Source organism: Desmodus rotundus, chromosome 1 (assembly GCF_022682495.2).
Source record: "Desmodus rotundus isolate HL8 chromosome 1, HLdesRot8A.1, whole genome shotgun sequence".
In the NCBI taxonomy this organism is placed as follows: domain Eukaryota; kingdom Metazoa; phylum Chordata; class Mammalia; order Chiroptera; family Phyllostomidae; genus Desmodus; species Desmodus rotundus.
In genome coordinates, this window is record NC_071387.1 from 32,609,520 (window position 1) to 32,622,199 (window position 12,680).

A 12,680-nucleotide genomic window follows, 5' to 3' on the forward strand; every position below is an offset into this window, starting at 1 on the left:
GCTGACGGTGACGTATTAATGTCTGTTCTAGTACTAAACTTCGGCTACCTGGAGCGTTGCAATTGGAACCGGTGAACCCTGCTGACCCGAAGAGAGGGAAGGAAAGAGGGGGTCGATGAGAGGGTAAGGCTTAGGGGTTGGACAAGAGGATTTAGGAAGAAGGGTTGAAATTTAGGGACGAGAGTTGAAGGAGCGGAAGGCAGATAACATTCGGGAAAATGAGTTCAGATTTAGGAGACTAATATCTACTGGGATGGGCGCAGAAAATACCTGGCGGGAACCGAGATGCTTGAAACACGAAGGGAAGTACGAAGATTTACCAACGAGACCTACTTGGGAAATCAGGATGTCTGGCTTGTGGTCCCCAGTCAGTGACCTGGTACAAGTCCTAGCGTTTCTGTCCTCACTTTGCCCATTTACAAATGAACGGGTTGAAAGGTGACCTCTAAGTCCTCCAATTCTGACATTCACCCAGTTTAAACCAGCTAATCCGATTCCAATCCTTTATTGCCTTTGGTCTTTATTGGATGTCTTCTGGAATCAGAATGGAGGATTCAAAACTGAATGAGATGAATCTTGGTTCCCCAAAGTTCCTAAATGGTAGGGGAAATAGAAGCATAAACATATAACTCCAGGAAAAGTCAGAGGGCGGCTTTTTTTCCCACTTGATCTGGAAAAATTGACTTTTAGCTAAGGGATTAGGAAAGATTTACATCTACATTTTCTGGGTAGGTAAAGAGTGTATGTTCTTGTGTCTAATTCTCCAGTCCTGTTTTCCTTCCAAATCTCCAAAGGAGATAATATATGTACTTTGAAAGGTGCAGCAATTTTAACTCACAATGAGAGAGTTCCAGAAAGGGAGTGTTACAGTGAGCAAAAAATAACAAATGATCAATTCTGGATTATTTGCCTATGTAATTCAACAGATAATGGACAGCCACGGGTTTGTGGAGAGAGCAGTGAGCTAAGCAAAGTTCTTCATCAGGAGAATTAAAAAGGTAGCAGTGAATAAAATGGATTGGAGACTACATGCTACTCTTCTGCATTGAGTAAAAGAACTCATACTTGAACTAAAGCAGAAATAGCGGGATGGAGACTAGAGGATAAACTGGGGCAAGATTTAGGAGATTGACTCAACGAGATTAAGAGACCTACTATATGGAAGGAGAAATTGTGAAGAAGGAGCCAAGTTTTGGGGGTCTCTTACTAACAGAAACAAGACAGACCTAAGGTAGATAATAGTGAGTTCAGCTGGCCAAACTGAGATTAAGATGAGGGCAAATTTTCTGGAGAGATGTTCAGGAGGGAATGTGAGCTTAGCTATCAGGAAAGAGGTAAAGAGTACACATGTGTAGTGTATTACTACTCCTCGAACAAATACCCACTGGGGATACAGCAGTATATGAAAGAAACATCCCCCATAAAAAAATCCCTGTTCTCATAGATTCTAGATTTCTCATACATCTCATAGATTTCAGCTCCTTAAAGTTAAGGAGTAGTTACATTTATACAGTCCTAGAATGACATTTGGCCCTTTGAAGGCAACCACAAGGCTGCTGTGGCCGGTGAAAATGAGTTTGACACCTCTGTCATAGAACTTACATTCTAGAGGAAATAACTAATAATAATGATGGTGATAGGTGTTAAGAAAAGTAATAAAGCACAAGAAAGACAATAGAAAGTATCCATGGTTAATCTAACTCTCTCTCTCACCCCAACACCCACCCCACTCCTTTCCCCCCTTCCTTCCCTCAGGCACGTACCTGTACCTTTGCTTCCTCTCTCCTAAGCTCCAACGGCCCTTCTTCTGCCTCTGTAACTCGTTTTCTGAGTCTACGCAGCCCAGCTGGCTAGTGAGCTTCCTCTACCTTGGGAGGGAAAAAAAAAGTAAGTATCCATGGTTGAAATTTATAAAGGATGGCCGGGGAGGTTCTTTTGCAAGGGTTCTTTGCGAGGGTACTTGATGCGAAGTTCCAGCAAACCAGCAGCTACAGTTGCTGCAGTTCACTCTTCAGCTTCACAATGTTTCCATTGGCCAAAAATGTGCTAAGTTATCTCCCATTTTGAGACATTCAGCAAACAACGGCAAGGCAGATCAACCAGAAATGGACACCTGATTTCCATGACAAATATGGTAATGCTGTATTAGCTAGTGGAGCCACTTTCTGTGTTGCTGCATGGATGTATACAGCAACACAAATTGGAATAGAATGGAACCTGTCCTCTGTTGGCAGAGTTACCCCAAAGGAATGGAGAGATTAGTAATCATTGCAGCTGGTGTAATAGTTGTCTCAAAATCAACTCACGGTTGATGGCAAGTGAAAGCACTGTGTACCCATTAAAATATGGCATGATTGATAAAATAAAGTACATATGAAACCTTCAAAAAAAAAAGGATGGCCAGGGAAAGGTGACATCTGAGTAAAGACCTTACGGAAGGGAGGAAATGAGTAGTCATGTTGCTATAGAAGAAGAAAATGCCAGGCCAAGGCAAGGAAACGGTAAGCATAAAGGCCCTGAGGTGGAAGCTAACCTTTTATATTCTAGGAAGAGTAAGCAGCCCAGTACTCATGACTGGAATGGGGTGAGTAAAGAGGAGATTAATAGATGAAGCCAGAGAAGTAACAGGAGGCTAGATCACATAGTGTCTTATAGATCATTTTAAGGACTTTGGCTTTAACACCAAGTGAGATGAAAGCCACTGGCAAGTTTTGAGCGGGATCACTGTAGCTACTATACTGAGCAAGAAGGGCAAGAGTGGAAGCCCTTAGTGGTTATTGCAGTAATCCAATAATAGGCAGGCTCTTGGTACATTTTGAAGGTAGACCATAAGAATTTGCTCGCGAATTAGTTGCATGGTGGAGGAAATCAGAGGACTCAGGAAGACTTCAAGGTTTTTGACCTGAGTCAAATTCTTGCAAGTTTGGCTAGAAGAATGGAAATTTAGATTAATTAAAACTTCTGAGGATAGGACCCTTTGGAACACTGACAAATAGGGCATGGAAAGAGGAAGCAGAGGAAGAGACAGAAAAGTAGTGTCCAGAGAAGCAGGAAAGGAGTCAGAAGACTAAGGTGCCATGGAGGATTAGGAAGGAAAAACCTTTGGATGGCTGGGCCTGTGCCTCTCCTCTCCAAAGTCCTAACTCCCTGAGTCCAGAGACCAGCCTCCCCCATCAGACAGGAACTTCCTGAGATTCCCCATCAGCCTAAGTCTCCTGATCCAATAATATTTCTTTTTTTGCCTTTTTGCTTTAAGTGTGGACCATGTTCCTCACCACCTACTACAGGGCCCACCTGCTATGTGCGACCCAGCCACCATGGAGGCAACACATCCTTAAAAAATGGGAGGAAAAAGATGGAAGAAAAAAAAAAGAAATGGGAAGGAGTTGGGGACACTACCTGGAAAAATACTTCTTCACCTTCCTAGGAGTGACTCATAAATGTCAGTTCCCAGGTATAAATCCCAGTGGTAACTCAAGATGTGGCCAGAAAAGGCTGAACAGGATGCCAGTCCTCTACTACCCCTGCCCTGTGTCTGGCCCATCTCAGTGCAACTGACATTGGTCTAGAAACAGCATTCCAGGCCATGGAGCAACAGCTCAAAATCTTCCCTCTTTTTTGTACTCTTTCTCCCTCCTTCATACACTACTAGACTTTTATGGAGTGTAAGAGCAGAGGCAGGAAAGACAGATAACCAGCCCTACAATCTTACATTCATTAAGCCATCTGGCATTGACTAAGTTCTATCATGTGTCGGGCACCATGGGTCTACAAACATGCTCTAAAGAAGGTCAAGTGAGGGAATTGGACAGTTTAGTTATACAGATAATGATGGTATCTGGCAGATAATCATCTGAGTTTCCTACGTAACACATTCCATGCCTGAGGAGTAGATGGGATAGAGCATTTAGGTGGACTTGAGAAATCAAGGAAGATTTCATGGAGAATGGAAGCATTTAATTTAGGCCTTAAAGAACAAATGGAGGGTGCCCAGAGCAGTTTGAGCAAAGGCATGTATGGAGGAAAGTTCTAGGAAAATTAAGAATCAGTAAGTAGGGCAAAGGATATATGTACGAGAACAGAGAAAGACAAGATTGGAGAGACCAAGAGGGAAGAGGCTTGACTTGGATTTAACAGTTCTAATGCTGTAAATAAAGTTATTGGCATCTTTTCTCCTGTGAAATCCAAGAGAAAAGTCAGGATGAATCCTGAGAACGTTGGAAGTCAGGTTGAAACCCTTTATCCCTCCTCATAAGCTCAAGGTTACTATTAGGGAATCAGGTCTCTGGGTCACCTCTGAGGTTCCTTCTGATTCTAAGATCTATATGATAACCATCATAAGAAGATGCAATTATCCTAATGACCATAAAGATGATTTCAAATTCCAAAAGCATGAAAATATAAATGTAACAACAACTCTAAAATGTTAGGAAAAAACAGCTGGTGTGTTGTAGAATTGAGCAGTGGAAACCTGTATAATTTTGTTAACCAGTATCACCTCCAAAAAATTCAATAAAAAATAAAATGTTAGAAGAGAATATAGAATTTTTTTTGAGTCATGGGTGGGAAAAACTTTCTAATCATGACACCAAATTTAGAAGCCATAAAGGAAATGGTTGACAGATTCTGTTTGTTTGTTTGTTTGGCAGATTTGATGATGGCAAAAGACCCCTGCACAAAGTGAAAAGATAATCTAGAAAAAAATATTTGTGACCTACATATCAGAAAAGGGTTAATTTCCCCAAAAAGAGCCCCTACAAATCAATAAGAAAAACAGAATGATCCAATAGAAAAATAAAGATGTAACTTTTTCAAGAGGCGGTTCACTAAAGAAGAAATACAAATAGTTAGTGAACAAAATAGCTGGTAAAAAAAATGTTCAACATCACTGATAATTTTTAAAAATGAAACAAGACCCCATTTTTCACCTCACAAAATGGCAGCAGCTAAAAAGGATTAATTATATCCAATGCTGGCACAGAGGGAGGGAAAAAAGCATTCTTATACCCTGTTGATGGCGGTATAAATTGGTGAAACCTTTTTGTAGAACAGTTTGGCAGTGATTATCACAATATATTGTGAAATAAAGAAGCAAGTTGCAGAATAATGCCTATTGTATTCATTTTTATAAAAACAAAACAACTACATAGATAGATGTATGTATATATATGCATAAAAGAATACACACCAAACTATCAATTTTGGCTCTGGAGAGAGCAAGACTTGGGACCAAGAAAGGAGGGGAAGTATAAACCATGTAGAAGATGGCAGCCACTGCTGGAAAATACTTCCACAGTCATAAGAAAGAGGAAGAACTACCCTGAATTCCCTCTCTCCCCACCTTCAATCTCCTGCCCATGCCTCCCATTGACTGAATCTAGCTAGTATCCAGTTGGCAATAGGCTGGGAAATTGTAGTAGTTTTGAGAAAAAAGAAGAGAGAATGGGTGTGAGAACAAATATATTATTGAGTTGTTCATGGAATCAGTGAAGGAGATGGAGAACCGGTATGAAAAACAAGAGAGGCCCTGGCTGGGTAGCTCAGTTGATTAGAGCATCATCCCAATATGCCAAGGTTGTGGGTTCAATCCCTGGTCAGGGGCACATGTAAGAATCAACCAATGAATGTGTAAGTGGAACAACAAATCGCTGTTTCTCTCTCTCCCTCTCATTTTAAAAATTTTTATCTTACGTATTTATTTATTGTTTATGCTATTACAGTCGTCCCAATTTTCCTCCCTTTACCCCTTTGCACCCCTCGTGCTCCCCACTTCCACAGTCATTCCCCACACCATCGTTTATGGCCATGTCTCTTTCTCTCTCTTAAAAAAATCAATAAAAAATGGTTAAGATGGCAAATTTTGTTTAAAGAAAAATAGGGGAAAACCTAGTTTCAAAAAAAAGAAAGACGAAACAAAGAAAAGAAAACTTAGTAAAAAGGCACAGCAGGAAACTTGGTAAGAGTCCTCCTGTAAGAGTAAAAGCCAATTAGTCAATAGTAAATAGTAGCTCAGTGGATTGAGTGTGGACCAAACCCACAACCCTGTGAACCAAAGGGTTGCCAGCCCAGTCAGGGCACATGCCTGGGCTGCAGGACAGGTCCCCAGTGGGGGGCACATGAGAGGCAACCACACATTGATGTTTCTCTCCCTCTCTTTCTCCTTCCCTTTCCCTCTCTCTAAAAATAAATAAATAAAATCTTTTTTTAAATAATTAATTTTATATTTTTAATAGTATGGGTAGACTGTCCTGGCACTGAGCTGAAAGAGCCCTGTCCCTAGTAATTTCCTGAGTTAATATACTGAGGTCTACTACACACCTTGTGCTGCAATGGGAACAAACATTAAATAAGACCTTAGTAATCAAGAACCTTCGGATGAAGACAAATACATAAACAGACAATTACAATGGAGTTAAATAATCTCAGTGAGCTCCAGGACAAGGCCAGCCACTACACTAAACTGTGCCTTTGTGCAAGATAGAAAAAGGCACCCTCTGTGTTTGGATGCAATGCCAGGGTACACAGTTTGGCAAATTGAGTGCAGCAGGATTTGAGCCCTCTCTAGATCCCTTAGCCAGGCACTTTTGTGTAAAGTACAAAGTGCACATCCATACATGGCTGCCCTGCTTGAGGATGTGGAGACTGGCACCTGTGGAAGCAGAGTAGAAGTAGCCTATGGGGATGTGCATCTGTGCAGCAGGAAGCCCTGGGAGCCCAGCCTCCTAACTCACAACATCATTAAAACCTTAATGATTTCATTTGCTTCTGGTGCCATGACAAGGAGTTGGTAAAGAGAAGCCCCGAAAATTTGGAAAGACTCCTTTGGAAAGAAAAGTTGACAGATGGTGTTTACAATACTGCTCTGATTCTTCCATCAGAGTGAATGCCAGATGTTTTCTTCTGGTTTCCAAGGTAGTGTGTAAGATCTAAAAAGTTCCTTTGCCCAAAGATAATGAAACACTGAAATACAGAGTTAAGCGTGAACACATAGACCAGAAAATCCGTGCCAGGTCCACAAAGTTTGGTCTGCTCCTATTGTGAATCTAAGGTTTATTGCTACCATTCTAGTCTTTCTTGTTTGTTTGTTTTATAGAGATAGGGGATAGGAGGAGAAAAGAGAGGGAGAGAAACATCCATTGATGGATAGATTGATTGATTGTCTGCCTCCAAACTGCAAGCCAGGCACGTGCCCAAACCAGGAATCTAACTGGCATCCTTTCACTTTGTGAGACAACACCCAACCAACTGAACCACAGCGGTCAGGGCTCTACTCTTTTCTTTAAGTCCTGTAACAGCATCAGTGGATTTATCCAGCCACATGACACAATGATATGTAGCCATTAAAAAGAATGTTATAAAGGCAAAACTAGAGACCTCATAAGTGGTTGCCAGTGGTTGGGAAAGAGGGACAAATAGATGAAGTACAGAGCATTTTTAGGGTAGTAAAACTATTCTTTATGATACTGTAACAGTGAATACATGACATTATGCATTTGTCAAAATCCATACAACTGTACACACAGAGTGACCTTAATGTAAACTCTGGACTTCAGCTAATAATAACACATCAATATTAGTTCATCAATTATAACATTATATGTACTACATTAATACAAGGTGTTACTAACAAGGGAAACTGGGGGGGTGGTGAGGAGAATACAAGAACTCTCTCTACTGTCTGCTCATTTTTTTTCCTGTAAATCTAAACTGTTCTAAAAAATAGTCTTAAAAGAGGATGTTATAAAATATGTAAATGTAAAAAGAGGCTTATATAACATTGCTAAGTTTAAAAACAGTTACTAACAATATACAGAAGATGGTCTCATTTTTGTAAAATTATACACAACATAATTTTGAATTTGAAATTATAAAAGGATATGCCAAAATAGTTACACTGGTTAACTCTTGCTGGAAAGATTATGGGCAATTTCTAATTTCTTCTTTTTGCTTGTTTATTTAAAAATTCTTTTAAGCATTTTTTATTACACAAAACACATGAATACTTTCTCAGTGTAAATGATTCAAACAATAGGAAGTGAGGACTTCCAGCCAAGATGGAGACATAGGTAGATATGCTTTGCTTCCTTGTACAAACAAAAGAAGGACAACAACAAATTTAAAAACAAAAAACAATCAAAACTGCCCAAAAATTGAACTCTATGGGAGTCTGACAACCAAAGAGTTAAAGAAGAAACATTCATCCAGACTGGTAGGAGGGGCTCAGAAATAGGCAGCAGGGGTGTAGTGGATACAGGGCAAGGTGGTAGACCAGGGTGGTCCCACATTCACATGCAAATAAGCCGGGAGGAACAACTGGAAAGCAAGACAGCCCGCACAACCCAGGGTTCCAGTGTAGGAAACTAAAGCCTCAAAACCTCTGGCTGTAAAAATATGTGGGGGTTGCAGCAGACAGAAACTCCCAGCCTCACAGGAGAATTTGTTGTAGAGACCCATTGGGTCCAAGAACGTACACAAGCCCATGCACCCACTCACCTGGGAATTAGCACCAGAAGGGCCCAATTTGCTTGTAGGTATCGAGGGAAGTGACTGAAAGCAGGTGAGAGCCAAGCATGTGACATTGTTCCCTCTCTAACCCCTCCCCCACATACAGAACCTACAAAGCATCAAAGTGGGTTGTCCCACCCTGGCAAATACCTAAGCTCCGCCCTTTACAATATAACAGGTGTGCTGAGACAAAGAAATATGGACCAAATGAAAGAACAGATCAAAACTCCAGAAAAAGAACTAAGCCATGAGGAGATAACCATCCTATCATTTTCAGAATTCAAAACACTGGTCATCAGAATGCTCACAGAAATGATTGAGCATGTATGCAAAATAGAGGAAGAGTGAAGGCTATGAAAAGTGAAATAAAGAAAAATGTACAAGGAACCAACAGCGAAGAGAAGGAAACCAAATCAGAAGAGAAGGGACTCAAATCAAAGATTTGGAACAGAAGGAAGAAATAAACATTCAGCCAGAACAGAATGAAAAAACAAGAGTACAAAAAAATGAGGAGAAGCTTAGGAACCTCTGGGACAACTTTAAACATTCCAACATCTGAATCATAGGGGTTTCAGAAGGAGAAGAGGGAAAACAAGAAATTGAAAACTTATTTGAAAAAAAAAAGTGAAGGAAAACGTTCCCAATCTGGCAAAGGAAATAGACTTCCAGGAAGTCCAGGAAGCTCGGAGAGTCCCAAACAAGTTGGACTCAAGGAAGCACACACCAAGGCACATCATAATTACATTAGCCAAGATTAAAGATAAGGAGAGAATCTTTAAAGCAGCAAGAGAAAAGGAGACAGTTAACTACAAAAGAGTTCCCATAAGACTATCAGCTGATTTCTCAAAAGAAACCTTTCAGGCAAGAAGGGGATGGAAAGAAGTACTTAAAGTCATGAAAGGCAAGGACCTACATCCAAGATGACTCTATCCAGGAAAGCTATCATTTAGAATGGAAGGGCAGATAAAGTGCTTCCCAGATCAGGTCAAGTTATAGGAGTTCATCATTACGAAGCCCTTATTATATGAAATGTTAGAGGGACTTATCTAAAAAAAAGAGAAGATCAAAACTATGGGACTTCCGGCCAAGATGAAGGCATAGGTAGATACACTTTGCCCCCTTGCACAACCAAAAGAAAGACAACAACAAATTTAAAATAAAAAAATAACCAGAACTGCCAAAAAATTGAACTGTACGGAAGTCCTACAACCAAGGAGTTTAAGAAGAAACATTCATCCAGACCAGTTGGAGGGGTGGAGATGGGCAGTAGGGGTGGAGAGGACTCACGACAAGGCGGCAGCTGGTGGACTGGGTGAGGAGGCAGCTGGGGAGCAGGTGGTCCCACGTTTGCATGCGGATGAATCAGGAGGAACAACTGGGGAGCAAGACAGACCATGCAACCCAGGGTTCCAGTGTGGGGAAATAAAACCTCAACACCTCTGACTGAAAAAACCTGTGGGGGTTGAGGTAGCAGGAGAAACTCCCAGCCTCACAGGAGAGTTCATTGGAGAGACCCACAGGGTCCTAGAATGTACACAAGCCCACACAGCTGGGAATTGGCACCAGAAGGGTCCAATTTGCTTGTGGGTAGTCGAGGAAGTGACTTAAAGCCTGTGAGAGCTGAACAAGTGGCACTGTTCCCTCTCTGACCCCTCCTCCATATACAATGCCACAACACAGCAAAGTGGGCTGTCCCGCCCTGGTGAATACCTAAGGCCCCACCCCTTATTAAGTAACAGGGGCACTGAGACAAAAAAATATTACTCAAATGAAAGAACAGATCAAAACTCCAGAAAAAATACAACTAAGTGATGAAGAGATAGCCTACCTCTCAGATGCTTAGTTCGTCATTACCAAGCCCTTATTATATGAAATGTTAAAGAGACTTATCTAAGAAAAAAGATCAAAAATATGAACAGTAAATAGACAACAAACTCACAACTATCAACAACGGAACCTAAAAAAAAAACAAAAACAAACTAAGCAAACAACTAGAGCAGGAACAGAGTCACAGAAATAGAGATCACATGGAGGGTTATCAGCGTGGAGGGGAAGGGAAGAGAATGGGAGAAAAGGTACAAGGAATAAGAAGCATAATTGGTAGATACAAAATAGACAGGGGGAGGTTAAGAATAGTATAGGAAATGGAGAAGCCAAAGAACTTATATGTATGAACCATGGACATCAACTAAGGTGGGGGAATGATAGTGGGAGGAGTGATACAGGGCAGAGGGGAATAAAGGGCAGAAAAAATGGGACAACTGTAATAGCAAAATCAATAAAATATACTTAAAAAACAATAGGAAGTGTATTTTAGTACATTGTGATGTGCTCCCCAGATCTCCACCCTTTTCTTTTTAAATATCTTATTTATTTATTTTTATTAAGAGGGGAAAGGAAGGAGAAAAATAGGGAAAGAAGCATCCATATGTGAGAAATATATCGATTGGTTGCCCCTCGCACGCCCCAAAATGGGGACCTGGCCCACAACCCAAGCATGTGCCCCAACTGGGAATGGAACCAGTGACCTTTGAGTTCGCAGGCCAGCACTCAATCCACTGAGCCACACCAGCCAGGGCAGCCACACCAGCCACAGCTTCACTCTTACTTTTTTTTTTTTTTTTTTAACTAAGGTAAAGATGGCCAACCTAGCAATCAAAAGAAATCAAGGTTAGAAGATGAAGGGACTGAGTCAAGATGCATTGCCCAGTTTCTGGGCCAGAACCAGTTTTCAGACCTGGAATCCAATGACTGAAGGAGAGGCCATGTCTCCAGGAGGAAGGACCCTGCAACACCATGGCAAGTATATATGGCAATGATAGCCCCAATCCTTCCACAAAGGCATCCAGTACCATTTGGACAGACATACACAGGGGACAGGGGAATATTATCCAAGCAATTGGAGGACTGTTGGACACAGAGCCTGAGATGAAATTGATACTAGGGGACCCAAAACATCATCAGGGGTCCCTAGTTAGAGTGGTGCCATATGGAAACTAGGTAATAAGTGGAGTCCTGGCCTAGGTTCAGTTCACAATTAATCCACTGTGTGCACATACAACCCAGTGGTAATTACCCCAATTCTCAAATGTATAAATAAAATTGACATACTTGGTAGTAAACAAAATTACCACATCAGTCCCATAACCTGTAAAATAAGAGCTACAGTAACAGAAAGGCCAAACAGAAGCCTCTGAAACATCCTCTTCAGCCAGGCAAAATAGCAATAAAAAACAACATTACCTCTTATGGGAAATGGTGGCGATTGGTGATACTCTTAAATATTTAAAGGATATCAAGATAGTGATCCCTATCATATTTGCATTTGATTCAGCAGAGAATTATTCATCCTTTGACAAACCACCCCAGGCCTGACCATAAAACATCAACCACACTGACAAAACAACCCATCATGCACTTGGTTTGTAAGACCCATCAAATCCTAAAGTCAGGTGGGCCCAGAAGCAATCTGCCACAAGTTGGATATGGTACATTCAAGATTAGACCCAAATAGGGCCAGATAATACAAATACGCTGCACACAAATACAAGCAGGTGGCTGGACCCCCAAGTCATTCACTGCTGTTACATTGGCACCTCTCATTCAGCTTATATCTGTTGTCATATATGCGTTTCTGGCCCAGATAACAGAGGAAGTTAGTTTGGTAGGTGAGTACAAGCAGAAAATACTGTAGTTTCCTCACATAGTGGTAAGCCTGAAAGACAGCTGTGAAAATAAATCCTCCCAATCAGTGAACTTGGGCAGGCGCAGTATCTACTTTTGATGGAAACAGAAGTGGTCTGAGGTTAGGTATATTCAGAATTGTAAACAGTGGTGAATGAATTGGTTGGCTAGAGAACTTGAATGAGAAAGACTGTAAAATCAATAAGAAGGTCTAAGAAAGAGGCATGAAGTATGAAGATCTTTGTATTGCATGTGTATTAGTTTGCTAGGGCTGTGCCATAACAAAGTGCTACAGATGGGGTAGCTTAAATGACAAATTTATAGTCTCAGTTGGGGGCTAGAAGTTCAAGATCAAGGTGTCTGCAGTTGTGGTTCCTTCTGAGGCCCCTTGCCTTGGCTCGGAGATGGCCGCTTCCTTGGCAGGTCCTCGCACAGTCTCTCCTCTGTGTGTGCACATCTCTGGTGTCTCTGTGTTTCCAAAATTTTCTCTT

At 41.2% G+C, this 12,680-nt stretch overlaps 1 long non-coding RNA gene and 1 pseudogene across 2 annotated transcripts; both read left to right on the plus strand.

Moving 5' to 3' along the window:
- On the plus strand, positions 1-5,139 carry LOC123479703 (uncharacterized). The gene is made up of 3 exons (XR_006655403.3): positions 1-123; positions 1,756-1,887; positions 3,257-5,139. It is a non-coding gene; the product is annotated as an uncharacterized lncRNA (long non-coding RNA).
- On the plus strand, positions 2,023-2,262 carry LOC112304606 (cytochrome c oxidase subunit 7B, mitochondrial pseudogene; annotated as a pseudogene). Its single transcript, XR_002974760.4, has one exon. The product of XR_002974760.4 is annotated as a cytochrome c oxidase subunit 7B, mitochondrial pseudogene (transcript).
- Positions 5,140-12,680: the final 7,541 nt, after the last annotated feature.